General features: G+C 38.8%; 1 long non-coding RNA gene across 1 annotated transcript in view; it reads right to left on the reverse strand.

The window, feature by feature from the left end:
- Nucleotides 1-901: 901 nt before the first annotated feature.
- The window catches only part of LOC132375162 (uncharacterized), a 497604-nt gene continuing 477223 nt past the window's right edge, over nt 902-21282 (reverse strand). Inside the window, exon 7 of the long non-coding RNA XR_009505936.1 lies at nt 902-933. This is a non-coding gene — a long non-coding RNA (uncharacterized LOC132375162). The remainder of the gene's footprint in view (nt 934-21282) is intronic.

Genomic DNA, 21282 nt, shown 5'->3' on the forward strand with positions numbered 1-21282 from the left:
CCAATCCTGCCTCCTTCTCCTTCTCTCAGATGTTGTTCCTGCACTGCACTTCCCAGTAAACCCAATGCACACAAATCTCCATCTCAGAATATCTTTCCCCAGGAACTTGACCTTTTTGTAACCAGACCTAGAGTGAGAAATAAAATTTACATTGTGACCAGGAACATATATGCATATACATGTGTTCCCTCTATATAAATAAAATTAATTTTCACAAATCAATACTAATCATTATGATATACTCTGATATTTTCTATTCTAGTCTGTATTATTTTTTTAAGGCTGCCTCTGAGCCAATACATGGATCTCGAAACCTGCCAATCTGTCTTGATCCACAGACTGAAAAGTATTTTAGATGTACAACTAGATTAACTTTTTTGGAAGACTATACTTTTTCAAAGGTAACTAATTGTTTTTTCCCCCTTACTCAATTTGATGGGCCAATTCGGATCCAAAGGCCTAATTAGTTCTATGTGTATAGCCACAGAGTAAAAAACCTCTACCATAAAACCCCTCTGAAAGAAATGGGCCTCATTACTTTCAATCATGTTTTATAAATCCAGCTAAGGCTAACAGACTGTGAGCCCTTGCCAAAACCTACTCCATTTAGTTGTGTCATTATCGCATCATTAGAACAACTGGCCGCAATGCTTAAAGAGATAATTTTCTTAAGGAAATCAAACATTCCACTTACAAACCTGATTTGCATAGTTTTAAGTGACTGCCACTTTCTTTTCTGAAAGAGAACAAAGAAAAACTTTGATAAGGTTACAACAGAGAAAGTTTTACAAGTTTTCTACATGTAGGAAAAGTGATTTAAAAGATGAAGAATTGATATGTGTGCCTCTTACCTTATAAATATCATTTCAAGGGTAGAGAGAAGCTGTATCTCATAATGATACAGTGCCTCTGGGAGGTGGATTCATGAGAAGCCTGGGAAAGAACCATAGCTAAATCACCAATAAAGGACATACACGAAAAAACACTAGTGAAGCCTTAGAAATGGTCCGTTGCCCTCCTTCTACAGAGGGAGAAACTGAGGCACAGGTAGGGTAAGTGATTTACCTAAGGGCAATATCTGATAGGCAGCAAAGCTGGAAGAAGAAACTAGAAACTCTGCTACCTTGTCGCAATGCTCTTCCTGCTACATCATGGAGCTTCTAGCAGTGAGATTTCCTTATCAGAAAGAGCTTATTCTTTGTGATTTCCCAGGAGATTTATTCAAAAATAAGCTCAAAGAAACAGGTGGGGTCGTTTTCCATTCAAAATACACCTACCACCGGTCTTGCTGCCAACATTAGGAATATTTTGACCTCTTAGAATTATCTCTAATAGAGGCAGAAGTTTACTCTATTATTTTCTTTTGATAAATCAGGCAAGTCCCAAATTTATTCTCTCTTCTAGAAATCCAGAAAAACTGCTAAAACCTGTGTGCTTCGTTCTTTGAAACATTAACTGAGTCCTTGGCAGTGAAAAGAACTTAGCAAGATTTTGGCTTAAAGTCTTGGGGAAATCATGCCTTATTTGCTCATTTTGCAGGGGTTTGAGCTAGTGTAGACTCTTCAAGTCAAGATCTTAAGGAAGTTCTTATTCTAAATGAGCCTTATTTTAGAACTGCCCTTTCCAAATTCCTATCTGATTCTTTAACAGGCTTTGTAAGGAAATCCCTTTATCTCTTTTGGATTGCTGGAAATCCTGCTGGTTGGACCCAGAAAAGCAAACAATTTTGGTTAAGTAAATTTCAGATCTTTAGCACATACTAATGTGAATGTTTGCTCTTAGAGCATGTGTAAATATTTTATGAAAAGAATGCTTGCCTAAAATAAACATTTCAAAATGATCAAATGAAACTTTCATTTAGAAAGTACCTTTCTCTAAGGGGTTCAGAAATACTTTATAAACACTTGCTTGATCATAAATCAAGATTTTTTTTTTTAGCTTGAATCTATCAAAAATACATTTCTTCTGTTGAGTCTAATGTTTGAGTAGTCTCTCTTCAGGGGAAAATGCCCACGATTTCACTCAAATTTCCCCAGGAACAGTCTGATCATCTGGAAATCTAGAAGGCTGGCCTTTGGCCCTTTTTGTGCTGTTAACCAGCTTGGTGACCTTGAGCAAGTCAGCACCTCACTCCTTGTCTTAAGACCAGGACGTTGGCCTGAAACTTCTGGAAGAAACTTTCTAGTCTGATTGATAGGGACTCACCTAACCCTGAAATGTGGGGACACTTTGCACGATAGCATCAGCCTTTGAATCCCTCATTGTTTATGGTCAGTTGTACTAAGGAGATTTGCAACTTATTTGACAAAGATAAACCCCATTCAAAACAAAGCCCAATTTTCCATTTCTCTTTTTAGCATATTTACAGTTTCAATCCAAAATTCTAACTGACATGAAGGGTCCATAGGGAGTAGGAGGTTAAGACAAAGAACTGGGTTCAAATCCTATAGCTCCTCCATTTCCTAATCTGTAAACTGGGAATAACAACACCAACACCATAAAGTTGGTAGGACCTTTAAAGGAAATAAGATACGTCAGGCCCCTTGCACATGGTAAGCACTCAAGAGATGTTAGAGAGTCTTAGGATAGTTAACATGGACACATTTATCCAGCTCATGAGAGGACTAGGAATAATTATTTCCAGATGAGTTTAGGGGGAGAGGAGTGATTAGAAAGAATGTTGAAATTAATCATGTTCATTTTGAGAATAAAGGGAATATATTCATACAACGAGAATCTTCTGGAAGCAAGAGGATTTCATAAAAGAGGAGAAGGATGTATCATGCAGATCAGAATAATGCAGGTTATAACAGGATGAGCTGGGCTTTAACAGGATGCTACTTGATTTGGAGAATGAAATTATGGATCCTCTGTACATTCTCAGTAGATCTACAAGTCACTGAAGGTTCTATGAAATGACAAAAAGATCCATGTGCTGCTGAGAATGACTGAGATTTTCTTTAAGTAATATGCAAAAAAAAGGATGCTGAAAAAATGTAATGTCGAATCACATTGTCACTGCAAATGGAACTGGAAACAATGATTTCTGAACTCTGCTACTTCTTTAACATCATAATTATTAATGTACAGTCTTAGAGATGATACAGATCCCTCATTTATTTATTTGACACTTAAAGACCACCAACCATATGCCAAATTCTGTAGTGGGCACAGGAGAAAAAATATGGTAAGAGTCTCTGTTCTCTAGAATTCTAGAATCATCTATCATTACTCCCAAAAGATATAAGAAAACCCTGTACAATTATTATGTTCCACTGACTAAGCACCTGTGATATCCCCATGTACTGTGCTAAATGTTTTCTGCATTATATCATTTACCCTGACAGATGCACTTCTGCCTCTGCTGGAAAATGACAAGGGATTCTTCAACCCAAAGCCACACTCTCCACTTGTGAACAGATGCTGTAACCAAAATCTGCACCCCTACAACTTCTGCCTAATCTCCCTGGAGCCACACAGTATCAGGCTAATTCTTTTTGTATATGTCAGCTGTTCAATGGATGTCAGCTACCAAGGACCCTCCTATCATCTCCAGATTAAGCATCCCCTTTCCAGATTCACCGTGTTTAACTCCTGTTTGCCACTATATCCATAGTACCTAGGACATTGTCTAGCACCTAAGAGGAATTCAGAAACATTTTTTTTCTGAATATAAAATCCTAGCAACATACCTCAGATATCCTACAGTTCATTGATATCCAACCCAGAAGCTAAAAATCAGAATTGAGCACACTCTTCAAGGTATAGTTTGACCATCCAAAGTACAATACAACCCAATGAAACATTATCTTTTTGGCATAAACCTCATCCATTCAGCTTGAGTGTGAAATTAACTCAGATGCTCAGGTCATGCTCACAGAAATATTTTTTCAGGCAGGCCTTGCCCAGCCCCTCATTTGTTTTGTTTTACTCTTTTAAATTCTAAACCCAGGTCTTTACATTTATCCTTGTATATTTTTTATCTTGTTAAATCTGGCCCAATTTGCCTTTCTGACTGGTTTTAATTCAATCTCTCATGTGGTTTCTAACATAATGTCTACTCTCTCCTAATTTCGAGCCTCTCAAAAATCTGATTGGCAAACTTTCTATTTGTTATCTAAATTATTAAAATGTTGAACGAAGCAGAGCCTCACAGAATGCCACTGGTAACCTGGCTCAAAGTTGATGCTGATAATACCATTCAACTTATTAATCCCCTTAAATCACTACCATTTGGCAGACATTTTTCTCAAGGGCATTATGTAAACTTTATCAAATACTTTGCTCAAATTTAGTTACCCCAGAGAGCCAACTCAAACAGTAGTAATTCCAGCCTAAATCTCAGTATGCTGGGGGGTATCCTGTATTTCAGTTTATCTAATCTATTGTTTATTGCATAAATATAACACCCTGAATCCTTTAGGACTTCAAATTTTGAAGCTAAGCGCAGGTTCTTGAGACGGAAATGCCTTAGTTTTTGGTACTTGAAAGTAATTTCTCTGCTTTTCTGCCATATTTCCCCCTTACTTGGGGCAATGAATGCTTATTAGTAAATAAGAGAAGAGCAATTTGTTTAAGAGAATGGACAATGAAAGGGCCCATTTTAAGGGAACTCTAGTTAAAAACATCAAAATATTATCAAAATATTACCTACCTATATAGGTTTAGAAACCAGTCTCCCGGGCTTCCCTGGTGGCGCAGTGGTTGAGAATCTGCCTGCCAGTGCAGGACACACGGGGTCGAGCCCTGGTCTGGGAAGATCCCGCGTGCCGCGGAGCAACTGGGCCCGTGAGCCACGGTTGCTGAGCCTGCACGTCTGGAGCCTGTGCTCCGCAACAAGAGAGGCCGCGACAGTGAGAGACCCGCGCACCACGATGAAGAGTGGCCCCCGCTTGCCGCAGCTGGAGAAAGCCCTCGCACAGAAACGAAGACCCAGCACAGCCAAAAATAAATAAATAAATAAACAAAGTAAACAATGCGTTTAAAAAAAAAAAAAAAAGAAACCAGTCTCCCCACAGCTGGTTAACTTTTCTTCCTGAGGCAGGAATCTCAAGGCATGGACTAAATGTACATGATGACTTTCTATCCAACTATGAGGAGAGTAATTGAATAATCATGAGAGGGGCAATTCTTGGTATTGCACACTGATTGAAGATTAACATGGAGATTAAACTTTGCATGAAGTAAACTTCTCAGGAACTTTACCAAAAGGAAGAGTATAGGTTTTTATAAAGAAAAATTTATTATTTTTATTATTTGGCCTTTAGAACAATTGACAAACCTAAACTTTTAGAATATGTTGTCCTTAGCTGTTCAGGCTTTACGATCTGTTCGTATAGAATAATCTATTTTTCTTGGGGGGAAACCAAACATCTATGACATATGTTTGCTTTAGAAGATGGTTTGGATTCTTCTATAGGTATGACAGATGGCAAGCAAAACTGATAGACATGAGTGTCTCCTAAAGTGAGTACCCCACGCCCCACTTTCCAGTGTCAAGTTTTCAGCTCCACGGAAATGATGCTGTAGTGGTAGCTACAGAGATGGTGGCAGCAGCATAAATTCCTGGCCTCAGAATCTCAGCCTCTAAGATATTTTGAGGAGGAACCAAGATGGAGGAGTAGAAGGACGTGCTCTCACTCCCTCTTGCGAGAACACCAGAATCACAACTAGCTGCTGGACAATCAGCGACAGGAAGACACTGGAACTCATCAAAAAAGATGCCCCACATCCAAAGACAAAGGAGAAGCTACAATGAGACGGTAGAAGGGGTGCAATCATAGTAAAATCAAATCCCATAACGGCTGGGTGGGTGACTCACACACTGGAGAACACTTATACCACAGAAGTCCACCCACTGGAGTGAAGGTTCTGAGCCCCACGTCAGGCTTCCCAACCTGGGGGTCCAGCAACAGGAGGAGGAATTCCTAGAGAATCAGACTTTGAAGTCTACAGGGAATTGACTGCAGGACTTTGACAGGACTGGGAGAAACAGAGACTCCACTCTTGGAGGGCACACACAAAGTAGTGTGTACATCGGGACCCAGGGGAAGGAGCAGTGACCCCAAGGGAGACTGAACCAGACCTACCTGCTAGTGTTGGAGGGTCTCCTGCAGAGGCGGGGTGGGGGGGGGGTGTTGTGGCTCACCATGGAGACAAGGACACTGGCAGCAGAAGTTCTGGGAAGTACTCCTTGGCGTGAGCCCTCCCAGAGTCTGTCATTAGCCCCACCAAAGAGCCCAGGTAGGCTCCAGTGTTGGGTTGCCTCAGGCAAAACAACCAACAATGAGGGAACACAGCCCCACCCATCAACAGTCAAGCAGATTAAAGTTTTACTGAGCTCTGCCCACCAGAGCAACAGTCAGCTCTACCCACCACCAGACCCTCCCATCAGAAAACTTACACAAGCCTCTTAGATAGCCTCATCCACCAGAGGGCAGACAGCAGAAGCAAGAAGAACTACAATCCTGCAGCCTGTGGAACAAAAACCACATTCACAGAAAGATAGACAAGATGAAAAGGCAGAGGGCTATGTACCAGATGAAGGAACAAGATAAAACCCCAGAAAAACAACTAAATGAAGTGGAGATAGGTAACCTTCCAGAAAAAGAATTCAGAATAATGATAGTGAAGATGATCCAGGACCTCGGAAAAACAATGGAGGCAAAGATGGAGAAGATGCAAGAAATGTTTACCAAAGATCTAGAAGAATTAAAGAACAAACAAACAGAGATGAACAATACAATAACTGAAATGAAAACTACACTAGAAGGAATCAACAGCAGAATAACTGAGGCAGAAGAACAGATAAGTGACCTGGAAGACAGAATGGTGGAATTCACTGCTGCGGAACAGAATAAAGAAAAAGAATGAAAAGAAATGAAGACAGCCTAAGAGACCTCTGGGACAACATTAAACACAACAACATTCGCATTATAGGGGTCCCAGAAGGAGAAGAGAGAGAGAGAAAGGACCCAAGAAAATATTTGAAGAGATTATAGTCGAAAACTTCCCTAACATGGGAAAGGATATAGCCACCCAAGTCCAGGAAGCACAGAGAGTTGAATACAGGATAAACCCAAGGAGAAACATGCTGAGACACATAGTCATCAAATTGGCAAAAATCAAAGACAAAGAAAAATTACTGAAAGCAGCAAGGGAAAAACGACAAATAACATACAAGGGAACTCCCATAAGGTTAACAGCTGCTTTCTCAGCAGAAACTCTACAAGCCAGAAGGGAGTGGCATGATATACTTAAAGTGATGAAAGGGAAGAACCTACAACCAAGATTACTCTACCCGGCAAGGATCTCATTCAGATTCAATAGAGAAATCAAAAGCTTTACAGACAAGCAAAAGCTAAGAGAATTCAGCACCACCAAACCAGCTCTACAACAAATGCTAAAGGAACTTCTCTAAGTGGGAAACACAAGAGAAGAAAAGGATCTACAAAAACAAACCCAAAACGATTAATAAAATGGTCATAGGAACATACATATCGATAATTACCTTAAACGTGAATGGATTAAATGCTCCAACCAAAAGACACAGGCTTGCTGAATGGATACAAAAACAAGACCCATATATATGCTGTCTTCAAGAGACCCAATTCAGACCTAGGGACACATACACACTGAAAGTGAGGGGATGGAAAAAGATATTCCACGCAAATGGAAATCAAAAGAAAGCTGGAGTAGCAATACTCATATCAGAGAAAATAGACTTTAAAGTAAAGAATATTACAAGAGAGGAAGAAGGACACTACATAATGATCAACTGATCAATCCAAGAAGAAGATATAACAATTGTAAATATTTATGCACCCAACATAGGAGCACCTCAATACATAAGCTATAAAAGAGGAAATTGACAGTAACACAATAATAGTGGGGGACTTTAACACCTCACTTACACCAATGGACAGATGATCCAAAATGAAAATAAATAAGGAAACAGAAGTTTTAAATGACACAGTAGACCAGATAGATTTAAATGATATTTATAGGACACTCCATCCAAAAACATCAGATTACACTTTCTTCTCAAGTGCGCATGGAACATTCTCCAGGATAGATCACATCTTGGGTCACAAATCAAGCCTCAGTAGATTTAAGAAAAATGAAATCATATCAAGCATCTTTTCCAACCACAGCGCTATGAGATTAGAAATGAATTACAGGGAAAAAAACGTACGAAACACAAACACATAGAGGCTAAACAATACATTACTAAACAACCAAGAGATCACTGAAGAACTCAAAGAGGAAATCAAAAAATACCTAGAGACAAATGACAATGAAAACACGATGATCCAAAACCTATGGGATGCAGCAAAAGCAGTTCTAAGAGGGAAGTTTATAGCAATACAAGCTTACCTCAAGAAACAAGAAAAATCTCAAGTCAACAATCTGACCTTAAAGGAACTAGAGAAAGAACAACAAACAAAGCCCAAAGTTAGCAGAAGGAAAGAAATCATAAAGATCAGAGCAGAAATAAATGAAATAGAAACAAAGAAAACAATAGCAAAGATCAATAAAACTAAAAGCTGGTTCTTTGAGAAGATAAACAAAATTGATAAACCATTAGCCAGATTCATCAAGAAAAAGAGGGAGAGGACTCAAATCAATAAAATTAGAAATGAAAAAGGAGAAGTTACAACAGACACCGCAGAAATACAAAGCATCCTAAGAGACTACTACAAGCAATTCTATGCCAATAAAATGGACAACCTGGAAGAAATGGACAAATTCTTAGAAAGGTATAACCTTCCGAGACTGAACCAGGAAGAAACAGAAAATATGAACAGACCAGTCACAAGTAATGAAATTGAAACTGTGATTAAAAATCTTCCAACAAACAAAAGTCCAGGACCAGATGGCTTCACAGGTGAATTCTATCAAACATTTAGAGAAGAGCTAACACCCATCCTTCTCAAACTCTTCCAAAAAATTTCAGAGGAAGGAACACTCCCAAACTCATTCTATGAGGCCACCATCACCCTGATACCAAAACCAGACAAAGATACTACAAAAAAAGAAAATTACAGACCAATATCACTGATGAATATAGATGCAAAAATCCTCAACAAAATACTAGCAAACAAAATCCAACAACACATTAAAAGGATCATACACCATGACCAAGGGGGATTTATCCCAGGGATGCAAGGATTCTTCAATATACACAAATCAATCAATGTGATACACCATATTACCAAATTGAAGAATAAAAACCATATGATCATCTCAATAGATGCAGAAAAAGCTTTCGACAAAATTCAACACCCATTTATGATAAAAACTCTCCAGAAAGTGGGCATACAGGGAAACTACCTCAACATAATAAAGGCCATATACGACAAACCCACAGCAAACATCATTCTCAATGGTGAAAAACTGAAAACATTTCCTCTGAGATCAGGAATGAGACAAGGATGTCCACTCTCACCACTATTATTCAACATAGTTTTGGAAGTCCTAGCCACGGCAATCAGAGAAGAAAAAGGAAAAAAAGCAATCCAAATCGGAAAAGAAGAAGTAAAACTGTCACTGTCTGCAGATGACATGATACTATACATAGAGAATACTAAAAATGCCACCAGAAAACTACTAGAGGTAATCAATGAATTAGATAAAGTTGCTGGATACAAAATTAATGCACAGAAATCTCTTGCATTCCTATACACTAATGATGAAAAATCTGAAAGAGAAATTATGGAAACACTCCCATTTACCACTGCAACAAAAAGAATAAAATACCTAGGAATAAACCTACCTAGGGAAACAAAAGACCTCTATGCAGAAAACTATAAGACACTGATGAAAGAAATTAAAGATGATACCAACAGATGGAGAGATATACCATGTTCTTGGATTGAAAGAATCAATATTGTGAAAATGACTATACTACCCAAAGCAGTCTACAGATTCAATGCAATCCCTATCAAATTACCAATGGCATTTTTTACGGAACTAGAACAAATCATCTTAAAATTTGTATGGAGATGCAAAAGACCCCGAACAGCCAAAGCAGTCTTGAGGGAAAAAAACGGAGCTGGAGGAATCAGACTGCCTGACGTCAGACTACACTACAAAGCTACAGTAATCAAGACAATATGGTACTGGCACAAAAACAGAAACATAGATCAATGGAACAAGATAGAAAGCCCAGAGATAAACCCACACACCTAAGGTCAACTAATCTATGACAAAGGAGGCAAAGATATACAATGGAGAAAAGACAGTCTCTTCAATAAGTGGTGCTGGGAAAACTGGACAGCTACATGTAAAAGAATGAAATTAGAACACTTCCTGACACCATACACAAAAATAAACTCAAAATGGATTAGAGGGCTTCCCTGGTGGCACAGTGGTTGAGAATCTGCCTGCCAACACAGGGGACACGGGTTCGAGCCCTGGTCTGGGAAGATCCCACATGCCACGGAGCAACTGGGCCCGTGAGCCACAATTACTGAGCCTGCGCGTCTGGAGCCTGTGCTCCGCAACAAGAGAGGCCGCGATAGTGAGAAGCCCACGCACCGCGATGAAGAGTGGCCCCCACTTGCCACAACTAGAGAAAGCCCTCACACAGAAACGAAGACCCAACACAGCCAAAAATAAAATAAATAAATAAATATTTTTAAAAAATGGATTAGAGACCTAAATGTAAGACTGGACTTTATAAAACTCTTAGAGGAAAACATAGGAAGAACACTCTTTGACATAAATCACAGCAAGATCTTTTTTGTTCCCCCTCCTAGGGTAATGGAAATAAAAAAAAAAATAAACAAATGGGACCTAATGAAACGTAAAAGCTTTTGCACAGCAAAGGAAACCATAAACAAGACGAAAAGACAACCCTCAGAATGGGAGAAAATATTTGCAAACGAATCAACGGACAAAGGATTAATCTCCAAAATATATAAACAGCTCATGCAGCTCAATATTAAAGAAACAAACAACCCAATCCAAAAATGGGCAGAAGACCTAAATAGACATTTCTCCAAAGAAGACATACAGATGGCTAAGAAGCACATGAAAACCTGCTCAACATCACTAATTATTAGAGAAATGCAAATCAAAACTACAATGAGGTATCACCTCACACCAGTTAGAATGGGCATCATCAGAAAATCTACAAACAACAAATGCTGGAGAGCGTGTGGAGAAAAGGGAACCCTCTTGCACTGTTGGTGGGAATGTAAATGGATACAGCCACTATGGAGAACAGTATAGAGGTTCCTTAAAAAACTAAAAATAGAATTACCATATGATCCAGCAATCCCACTATTGGGCATATACCCAGAGAAAACCATAATTCAAAAAGACACATGCACCCCAATGTTCATTGCAGCACTATTTACAGTAGCCAGATCATGGAAGCAACCTAAATGCCCATCGACAGACGAATGGATAAAGAAGATGTGGTACATATATACAATGGAATATTACTCAGCCATAAAAAGGACCGAAATTGAGTCATTTGTTGAGACGTGGATGGATCTAGAGACTGTCATACAGAGTGAAGTAAGTCAGAAAGAGAAAAACAAATATCATATATTAACGCATGTATGTGGAACCCAGAAAAGTGGTACAGATGAACTGGTCTGCAGGGCAGATGTTGAGACACAGATATAGAGAACAAACGTATGGACACCAAGGGGGGAAAACTGTGGTGGGGTGGGGATGGTGGTGTGCTGAATTGGGCGATTGGGATTGACATGTATCACTGATGTGTATAAAATTGATGACTAATAAGAACCTGCAGTATAAAAAAACAAACAAACAAAAAAAAACAACTAATACTAAACTTTCTTTGGGTTATTTGTAATGAAATATGTTAATATAAATGTTTCAGACATTACATGAAATTTCTAAAAATCTTATATGTTCTGATATAATGTTGTAAGTCATAATCCTAGTTATTACTTTAAAAGGTATATCTCAGATAACTAAATTTCCTTGTCAATTGCATTATTATGAACTTTCATCAAATCTTTAACTGTGGTCATTTTTAAGACTTTTGTCATTTACAGACAGTTCTGGGTGTACTCTGATGTTTTTGCAAAAATGTTCCTATGAAAGGGTTTCATCTTCAAGGAATTCATGGAAAAGACTCTGACAAGTACAGGTTTCTGGTAACTGACTATACTGCTGAACTGAATGAATAAGCATTTTCAGAACGCTAATGGAAAACTGATGAATTCATAAAAGTGCTAACAAAAGACCAAGATGAAAAAAAAATTAATTACATGGGACTGAGTGAACTGATGAGGATGATTATAATTTTTGTGACTTTCTGTTTGAATTAAAAACTAAATAAATAAATAAATAAAAAAGAAGATGGTTTGTTTGAGTTGTTGGAATAAATCACAATGTCCTATTTCTATTTTTGTCCTTTCACAAGGATTTCCACAGTCCCTATTAAGATATATTTTTTAATAAAGGGAAAATATCCATTCAATGGAAAATTGAAATTCTATCATGTGCATTCACCAATGTAAAGATCTTACTCTGGAGGAGCTTAAAATATAATAAGGATCAACATTAAGGTCAATCAAAATTGGTACAATAAATATCTACCACCACATTCTTTAATAGCTAATTTATTTATTTATTTATTTTATCTAACTGGTTATGTTACTGTGATGCTAGCCTTCTCTTTTTTTTTGGACCTTGTAATATGAAATAATGAGTTTCTTGCTATTTTTTAGTGTTGATTGAAAAGTCCCATATCAACATTTATGTTCTTCCTTAAACAGTCTTTTGTGATTAGATTCTTAGCTGCAGTAAGGCTATCAAGTTTTTCTATATTTGACTCATAGTATATTTTAATGAAAAACAGGGTGCCCAAAATCTCAATAATATGTGATTATTAGAGTGATTTATTAAAAATAATATCTCATGACAACAATGCTTCTGATATAAACTATTTTAAAACCCTCTTATAAGCTCAGTTTTTTCATTGCTCTTTGAATATAATATCACTTATTTTGGTGTACAGCAAGGATGATAAATAGAAAATTAATACATTTTTAACCATAAATATTCATTAGAACTTGTTCCTGGTCAATCTGTGCATCTTTCTTTATTTTAGCTCCTATTGTTTCCTTTCAATTCTTTCTAGTACTTTTGCTAGAAGCCAAATGGCATAGTCATAATTCTGCAGGATTTGTGTTTTCTCACTGGTGAAGCTACTGAATGTGCATAACTTTGAAGGAAAAAAATTAAATGATAGACGGAGAGCTCACTGATGACAAATGTCTTACTGATTCTGGATGAAAATTAAAATAAATTATTGGTTTAATAATACTGCTTAAGAACTGCCAGTCTTCTGGAAATATTAACAGAATGACATATAATTGTCACAGTGAGTTTTTTCTCCAGTTGAAGGTATTTAAAGATTGTAGTCCCTTGAGGATAAACTAATTTGAATTCTTCTGAAAGTCTAATACATTTATTTAAAGAAGACATTTAAGTAAAGCAATAAAAAGGGAGTCCTCAATTTATTAACAATTTCTCCATATCACTTATCGTACTGTCATCATTTCCAGATGAAAGACTTATTTTCAATATAGTCTTAATATTTATTATAGACCAAGAAGAAGAGACACAGATTTTATCCTTATTTAGGGAAAAGGTAATAAAACAATTCAAAAAGTATAAAACATTCTCTCTTATGTGGTTCAATAAAAGGAATGGGATATTCTGGCTAATCAAATAAGAGATATAATATTAAGAAAATTCTGGCTAATCAAATAAGAGATGTAATATTAAGAAACCTGTAGAATCCTAGTAGAGTTTTGATTTTTTTAAAGAATTTACTAAATTAAAATTCCTATGGAAGTACAACGGCTGCTTTAGGACATACTTTAAGACTTTACAGTACCTCAGAAACATTATTATGTCATTAAGATGTAGATAAACTCATTCTTTCACACAACAAATATTGATTGAGTGCTTATTAGGTGGCAGGTTACATGTTAGAATACAAAGACATTTAATCCATGTTCCCTTCTGTAAAGAAGCTTCTAGTCTGAGAGGAGGAGACAGACAAAAATGTATATATCTAGTGATAAGTTAAATATGGTGTTTTAATTTGGATTTCCCCAAAAGCAGACTCTGTTACAAATACACGGCTACATGTAGTTTATTTGGAAGACGATCCTTGGATCACAAATGAGCAGGTTACCATGTGGGCAACTGAGGTTCAATTCCATGGGTCCTTGTGAGGAACCCTGTGCAGCATACCTCAGAATCAACCCAGTGAGGGTTAGATAGACTGAGTTTTCCATTACACACTTCCTCATTGGTTGAAGCTTGTCTTTGGAACTTCTAGGCTGTCAGCTAGAAAACACCCTTAGGCAGAGAAGCAGAAAATGCAGTTTCTTGAGGTGGGAAGCCATTGCCATGCAGGGGAAACTATTCATCACAGATGCAGGTAGGCTCTGAGGTAGCCCAGAGGGTATGGAATGTATAGTACCAGCAGTCTCTGCTGCACATGATGTTGTAGAAGTCTATCATTGTGGAGTAGGGACCCAGAAGGGGAAAATATTAGTCCTATCTGGTGAATCAGGGAAGACTTCAACGACAACAGATCTAAGCTGAGTAGGTGTTCTCTGGGCAAATGTAGCGGAGTGATGTGGAGGGCTGCTACTTACTTGCAAATAAATATAGTGGCACACCAGATTACAGAAAGGCCAGGGAGCATGCAGTCCTACCTATGCAGTAGCCGGGGTCAAATTCACTGCTGAGATAAATACACATGTGCTTTGGCTTAGGTAGATACAGGCACCAGTGGAGCCAGTTTTCAAAGCCAATGTAGATATTTTGAGCTTTTGACCATGTAACAGGCAGTTTCTTGTGAGAATTACAGAAACAATTGCTTTACTTCTCAATCTTGGATTTGATCAGAAGATGTGAGGGTGGAATCAGGAAGCTGGAAGCAGACAGACTAGAGTTTGACTCCCTGGAGTTCTGTAGGTAGAGAGACTAAGTTCCAGAAGAACAGAAGAGGGCAGGGTGGGGCCTTGGCCTCATAGAAAATGGGGAACTGGATTAGTTTTCATGGCAGGTACTAGCATGTAGAGTATGAGGTAGAGACCAGAAACACAGTTCTTGAAATTGTGCTCCAAATAGAGACAGAGAAACAAAGCAGGATCCTACTGACTAGAACTGAGACACCAAGTCAGAGCAAGAATAGCAGCAACAGTGATAGCCAGAGCACCTAAGCTATAAAAGTATGATTTCTGTATTTCCTTATAGACTAAGTCAGTAGTTTGGAAACATTTATGAGCATAAGAATCATTTGGCAGGCTTCTTTTAAATATGCAGATTCCCTAAGTTCTAACTGTACCCTGCTTACCTATCACACTTCAGTAAATTTGTAGGGAAATGGAGGAATCAGCATTTTTAACAAGGGTCCCAAGTGACTCAAATGCAGGTGATCTGCGCTCTATGTGATAAAAAACAAAACAAAAAACCCTCTGTATTAAGGTAAGGTTGATTCCAGGATCTGGGAAAGAAGTGAGTTTCAACTCACCCCAACAGTGCGTAAAGCAGAGTGATCAACTCATCCCAGTATACCTAGAACTTCCCCAGTTTTAGCATGGACAGTCCCATGTCCCAGAAAACCAGTCCGGGGACAGTCAGCCACCCTAGCATAAAAGGAAGTTCCATTGAACCAGGTAGCTCATGGAAGACCTACGCATCATCACATCAATTCTGTGCGTCCCTGTAGACTCCATATTACACCAACATTCTATTCCCCACACACAGCTCATGTTACTTCTTTCTTAAGTCAAATCTATAATTTTTGTTGAGGTAAGATCTGATGTTTAAAACCTCATGACGTGCTGGGTTGAGGTGTTGCTCCCAGAGGCTACATACCTACCCCAAATTCCCTTACCCTCATGCTTGGAAATAGAAGAACTCCAGAAAATAAAAGGGAATCAAAGAAAAGCAAATACAAGAGCACACTAGCTTTTGGATGACTAGCTGTAAAAAACACCCTATTATCATGTGCAAGACTGGCTCTGGGGCTAGGTACCTGGGTTGTATCTCTGCTCTACTACTGACACGATATGTGAACTGGGTCAAGTTACCTCTGCTCTAGGCCCCTGTTTCCTCATCTATAATGTGGAAGTATTCATCTTAATCATCATAAGAATCATAATAGTGTCTACTTCATAGGATTAAATTAGTCAACACATGTGATGCCCTCAGGACAGTGTCTGCCACATAGTAATCACTCCATAAATGGAAGTTATTATGATTATTAAAACCCTAAAATTTAATACAACTCCAAGTCATCCAGTTACTTGTATGAATAACCGCAGTCTTTCAGGACCTAAACAAATTAAGTTGTAACACTCAAAGTCATTTTATACAAAGAAACTTCTTTTCCTATCACCTAAAGTATCATGTGGAAAAATTTACCCTGCACTTCAGCCTCTCTCTGGCACTGGTGGAAGGAAGGATGAATCAGCCCCACACAGGATGTTTATTAGGGCCCCAGTAAGGCTGGAGCATCCAGAAAACTCGCAAGCAAAGGGAGGAGGCTTGGAAACACTTCAAAGCCTGCAGACACTCAGATTGCTTCCTGAGACGGGTGGATTAGTATTGGTGGTCTGTCCTTAACCACACACTTCACCTCCATTTGTCTCAGCCCTCTTCACCTTTCCCTCTGACTGTGACCATGAGAATATTGAAATCAATAAGTTCACCCTCCTTGCTCCAAATACTCAAGTGCTTTGAAATGAAAAATGGTTTAGGAGGAAGAAGCCAAGGCAGAGGCAGGGAGGACATAGGTGAAGTTAGAACTGGCAATGACTACAGTCTAAAGGGAAAGGGAGAGAGGACAGTGGACGAGAAGGGAGAAGACTCAGGTCTCACACCCATTTTTTCACTAGCCAGTAGTGGGGACAGGTAATTTTAATTCAACAGACCCTACAATTCCTCCTCTGTAAAATGAAGGCACTGAGCCAGATAAACAGCTATTATGCCTTCTGGTTCTAAAAGTCCTCAACATATTTTGATGATAAAATGTCAGACGGTTGGTTTTAGCTATATTCATCTCTCTCATAAGTTCCCCTCTCCTTCTCACCCTGTTACAAGACATTCTTCCAACATCCATTCTCAATTTAAACCAACTTACACGTTTGTCTTCCCTGCTAGACTAGAAGTTCTTCAATGGCAGATATTTTGTTTTAATCTTGTCTTATCCCCAGAACTTAGAACCACGCCTGACATGTAAAGATGTTCAGTAAGCGTTTTGGAACTGAATTACCACACTAACCTCCAAACGTGTATTAGTCAGGATCTCAGCTAGAAACAGATGGCCCACTCACACTGAGTAATTGCGGAGAGTTGACTAAAGGGGCTATTTACAAGGTCTAGGCAGAGTGAGGGTAAGTTCACCATCACCGGGTGGTGAAGCACCCTCGGGTACAAGAGCAAAGAGTTACTACCCCTTCTAGTCCTGAAGGGGTAAGGGAAGAAAGCTGTTCCAGAAGCCCTAAGAAAGTTGCTGAAGCCATAGATATTGAAAGAGGCCTGCCTGGTAGGAGCTGGGACCCTCTTTAGAACGAAGCAGCCAACCTGCATCCTAGTAGGGAAGGAAATGGGGGTCCCAACCTCACCCTCCCCTGCCCGTCAAGTCCCTCAACCTCCTGCAAGTGCCTCTATTGGCTGAACACAACAGGAAGTTGAGACCATGGTGGAGGATCCATGCTGTTCATCAAGGTGAGCCCCTGGGGCACAGGGTGACAAGGGTGGAGAGCAGATCCTGTGGGGCGAATAGAGAACAACCAGCACACTTGTTCCCTGCATCACCGCCTCCTCCTTTCAAAATGACCCTGAATGACTCTGTTCTTTCAGGTAATTTCTTTTCTCCACAAATATATGGACATTTCTTCATCAAATATGTACATAACTATATACACACAATCCCTGACCTACAATGGTTTGACTTACAATTTTTCAACTTAATGATGATACGAAAGCCACACACATTCAGTAAAAACCTAATTTCGAATTTTGAATTTTGACTTTTTCCTAGGCTAACATAAATGGTACCATCCTCTCTCATGATGCTGGGCAGCTGCAGTGAGTTGTATCTCTGAGTCAGCCCAGGATAAACAACTGATAGACTTACAACCATTCTGTACCCATACAACCATTCTGTTTTTCATTTTCAGCATGGTATTCAATATATTACAGGAGATGCTCAATACTTTATTATAAAATGGGCTTTGTGTTAGATAATTTCGCCCAACTGTAGGCTAATGTAAGTGTTCTGAGCACGTGTGAGGTAGGCTAGGCTCAGCTATGATGTTCAGTAGGTTAGGTGTATTAATGCATTTTCAACTTATGATATTTTCAACTTACGATGAGTTTGTCAGGATATAACCCCATCATAAGTTGAGACCTGTAAACATGTTTACACATTGCTTAATAAGGGTTGCTTAGTTTCTAGCATAACTTTTTTTTCCTCACCAATGAGACTATATGCTCCCTAGGGGCAAGAATGATGTCTTCTACTTCTAGACCTATCTCTAGTGTATTTTTGCTATACATACAACAGGCACTCGATATTTGTAACTTTAATGATCATCTTTAACTAAGTTTTCATATATCAAATTATACAATCAGTTAGCTCTGTCATGTTAGCCAATTTCTAAACCTCTAGGAAGAGCCCAATAAAATATATGGTGTGGCTAATTGCCTACTAACTGTGTTTCTGCTGAGTGATGATCATGGTGGCAAGGTATGAGTCTCCTCCCTTAGAAGACAGGCTTTGCATTTCACTCCATAGTAGTTCCTGGAATTCATTCATTCAACATGCCTTTATTAATATTCACTAGAAGTAAAGTGCTATACAAAGCACTGTGAGAAATCAAAGACCAATCTGACTTATATTCTGTCCCAAGAAACTTAGAGTGTAGCGGGAGAGAGAAAGTACTGATGTAACTGGGTGGAAAAAAGGAAAGGAGAATCCTTTAAAAAAGAGATGAAATGCTAGGAGAGTTCTAAGCAAGAGCAACAGTTTTGATGGAGGAATTCTGTATAGGTTTGAGTTAGGTCTTAAAGAACACAGGCTCTTTGGTCAAGAAGAGATAGGAGAAAGGATACACAATATGCATATGCCTCGGGTGTTTCAGGGGAAAACAATTCTCTTGGTTTTCCTGTAAGTTAAAAGAAAGTGTCTAATGAGTGTGTGACTAGGAAAACAGTATGCTGAAATCAGATAGAGAGGGCCTTGAATGGCAGGCTGAGTCTGAACCGCCTTTCTGTAGGCAGTAGGGAACCACTGAAAGATTTTGAGCAGGTAATGAGAGCTGGAACTTCCAAGATAAATACAATGACAATGCACTGAGTGACAATACACTGAGAACTTTCTGTTCTCAAGCACTGCTCTCAACACTGTGTCCCAGTGGTGTAATCAAGGGTCAGGGTGGAAGGAGCAGTCCACTCCAGGACCGATATTGTTTAGAAAGTGCAACCACATGAGGGTAGCAAAAAGCTTCCAGACTTCCAGTTGGTTTCCTTATTCTTCCTAAACTCTCCATGGACAATGCATACCTCTTCTTCTTGCCTGCATCTAGGGCAAACCAATATACACATATTAACTCATTTAATCTTCAAAACATCCCTGAGAGGTAGATACCTTTATTATTGCCAGAGAGGCACAGAGAGATAAGTGATCTTCTCAAGCTAACAAAGTTAGTAAATGACAGAGCCAGGACTTAAATGCTAGCTGTCTGGTTCCTAATAACTACTCCAACTGGCAAGAAGATGATAACTTCTTTGAAATTAGAAGTTATGCCTATTAAACTTAACTCCATGTAAACCCATGATAAACAGGAACTTAAAGTGGGTTTTTTGTGATGATTCCAGGCCTAAAAAAATTGATCCATTTTTCTATATACACATAGGATCCTAAACAGCTCTATCCTGATTTTCAGTTGGTTCTATTTTGAGTCCCAATAGACATAAATCAGGGTGTTTACTAAGAATCCAGGTGTATTTGACAGAAACCAAATAACTACAATTGTCTAATCAGGCATATAGAGGTAAGTTCTATGCCAGCAGCTGTACGGGCAGGTCAGGAAGTTACCATTCTCAATGGTTAAGTGAAATCACTTCCTCCATTCTGACTGGACAGGCTATTTGCAACATTTCTTTTCAAGTGGTACAAGCACTGTTATTCAAAATGGTTGCTCTTGATATTAAACCCTTTAACTACTATAAATGCCAAGGGCAGAAGCTCCTTGTCAGACTACTTTCAAGCATGATTAGGCGGGACAAGAGAGTTTCACATTATTAGTTTTTACTCAACACTTACATTTCATTTTGGATAAGAAACCCTTCTGATTTGTGGATTCAGTACTCATAGTTTTGACTGTGTGATGCTTCCTGATTCTAGGTGTTCATCCAGCCTCCTTCTCTGCACCATGCCTGCTTCCCCCAAACCCTCTTCTCTCCCTCTCAGTTGCCACCATCTCCTCCACCACCACCACACACCGTTGCCTCAGAACCCAGTGGGACTATTGGCACAGCTACACAACCTGGCAAATTATGACAGCCTGAACTTGAATCAAACCCCTACAGGTTAAAATAATAGTAACAGCAACAATAACTACAATTGCTAATACCCATTTACTGCTTACCACTTCACCTGCACAATTTCATTTAATCCTCAAATAACTCTAAGTAGGAAATATTCCTATCCCCATTTTCTACATGAAAAAAAATTGAAACTCAAAGGGGTTCAGTGAAGTAGTCAACATCATACTGTTCATAAATTGTAGTGTCTAGATTTGCTGGGAGGCCTGTGTGACTTCAGAGTCCTTTCTCTTAGCCCCTCCACTGCACAAAGGGTTTCCCCTGCAGTGGTACAATCAGAAGAAATAAAACAGCAAAGGAAAGATGGAGAGTCTGAAAAAAAAAGGAAGGTTTAAAGCCATTTCTGAAAGAAGCAAGACTCTTAAGATAGTTGTCTCTTTGGGTGGGTATAGCAGGTAGGAAAGGGTCTTTTTTCCTCTTGGGCAGAGTTGAGCATTTGCAAAATTCTGTGAACCCCTACTGGGTCATCCCCATGGCTGTGGCTGGCTGACACTCCTATTATTAAAAAAAAATGATTCTAGGAAACTTAAATCACTTTCCCCAAAATATGAGAATCTCAGATCTCTGACCCTCCCCAATAAGACCTTTAGTCTATTTATCTAGTACATAGAACACTTTTGCCTTGCATTAGCAAAATAAAGTTTATAAAAACAAAAT

Source organism: Balaenoptera ricei, chromosome 11, assembly GCF_028023285.1.
Source record: "Balaenoptera ricei isolate mBalRic1 chromosome 11, mBalRic1.hap2, whole genome shotgun sequence".
NCBI lineage: Eukaryota > Metazoa > Chordata > Mammalia > Artiodactyla > Balaenopteridae > Balaenoptera > Balaenoptera ricei.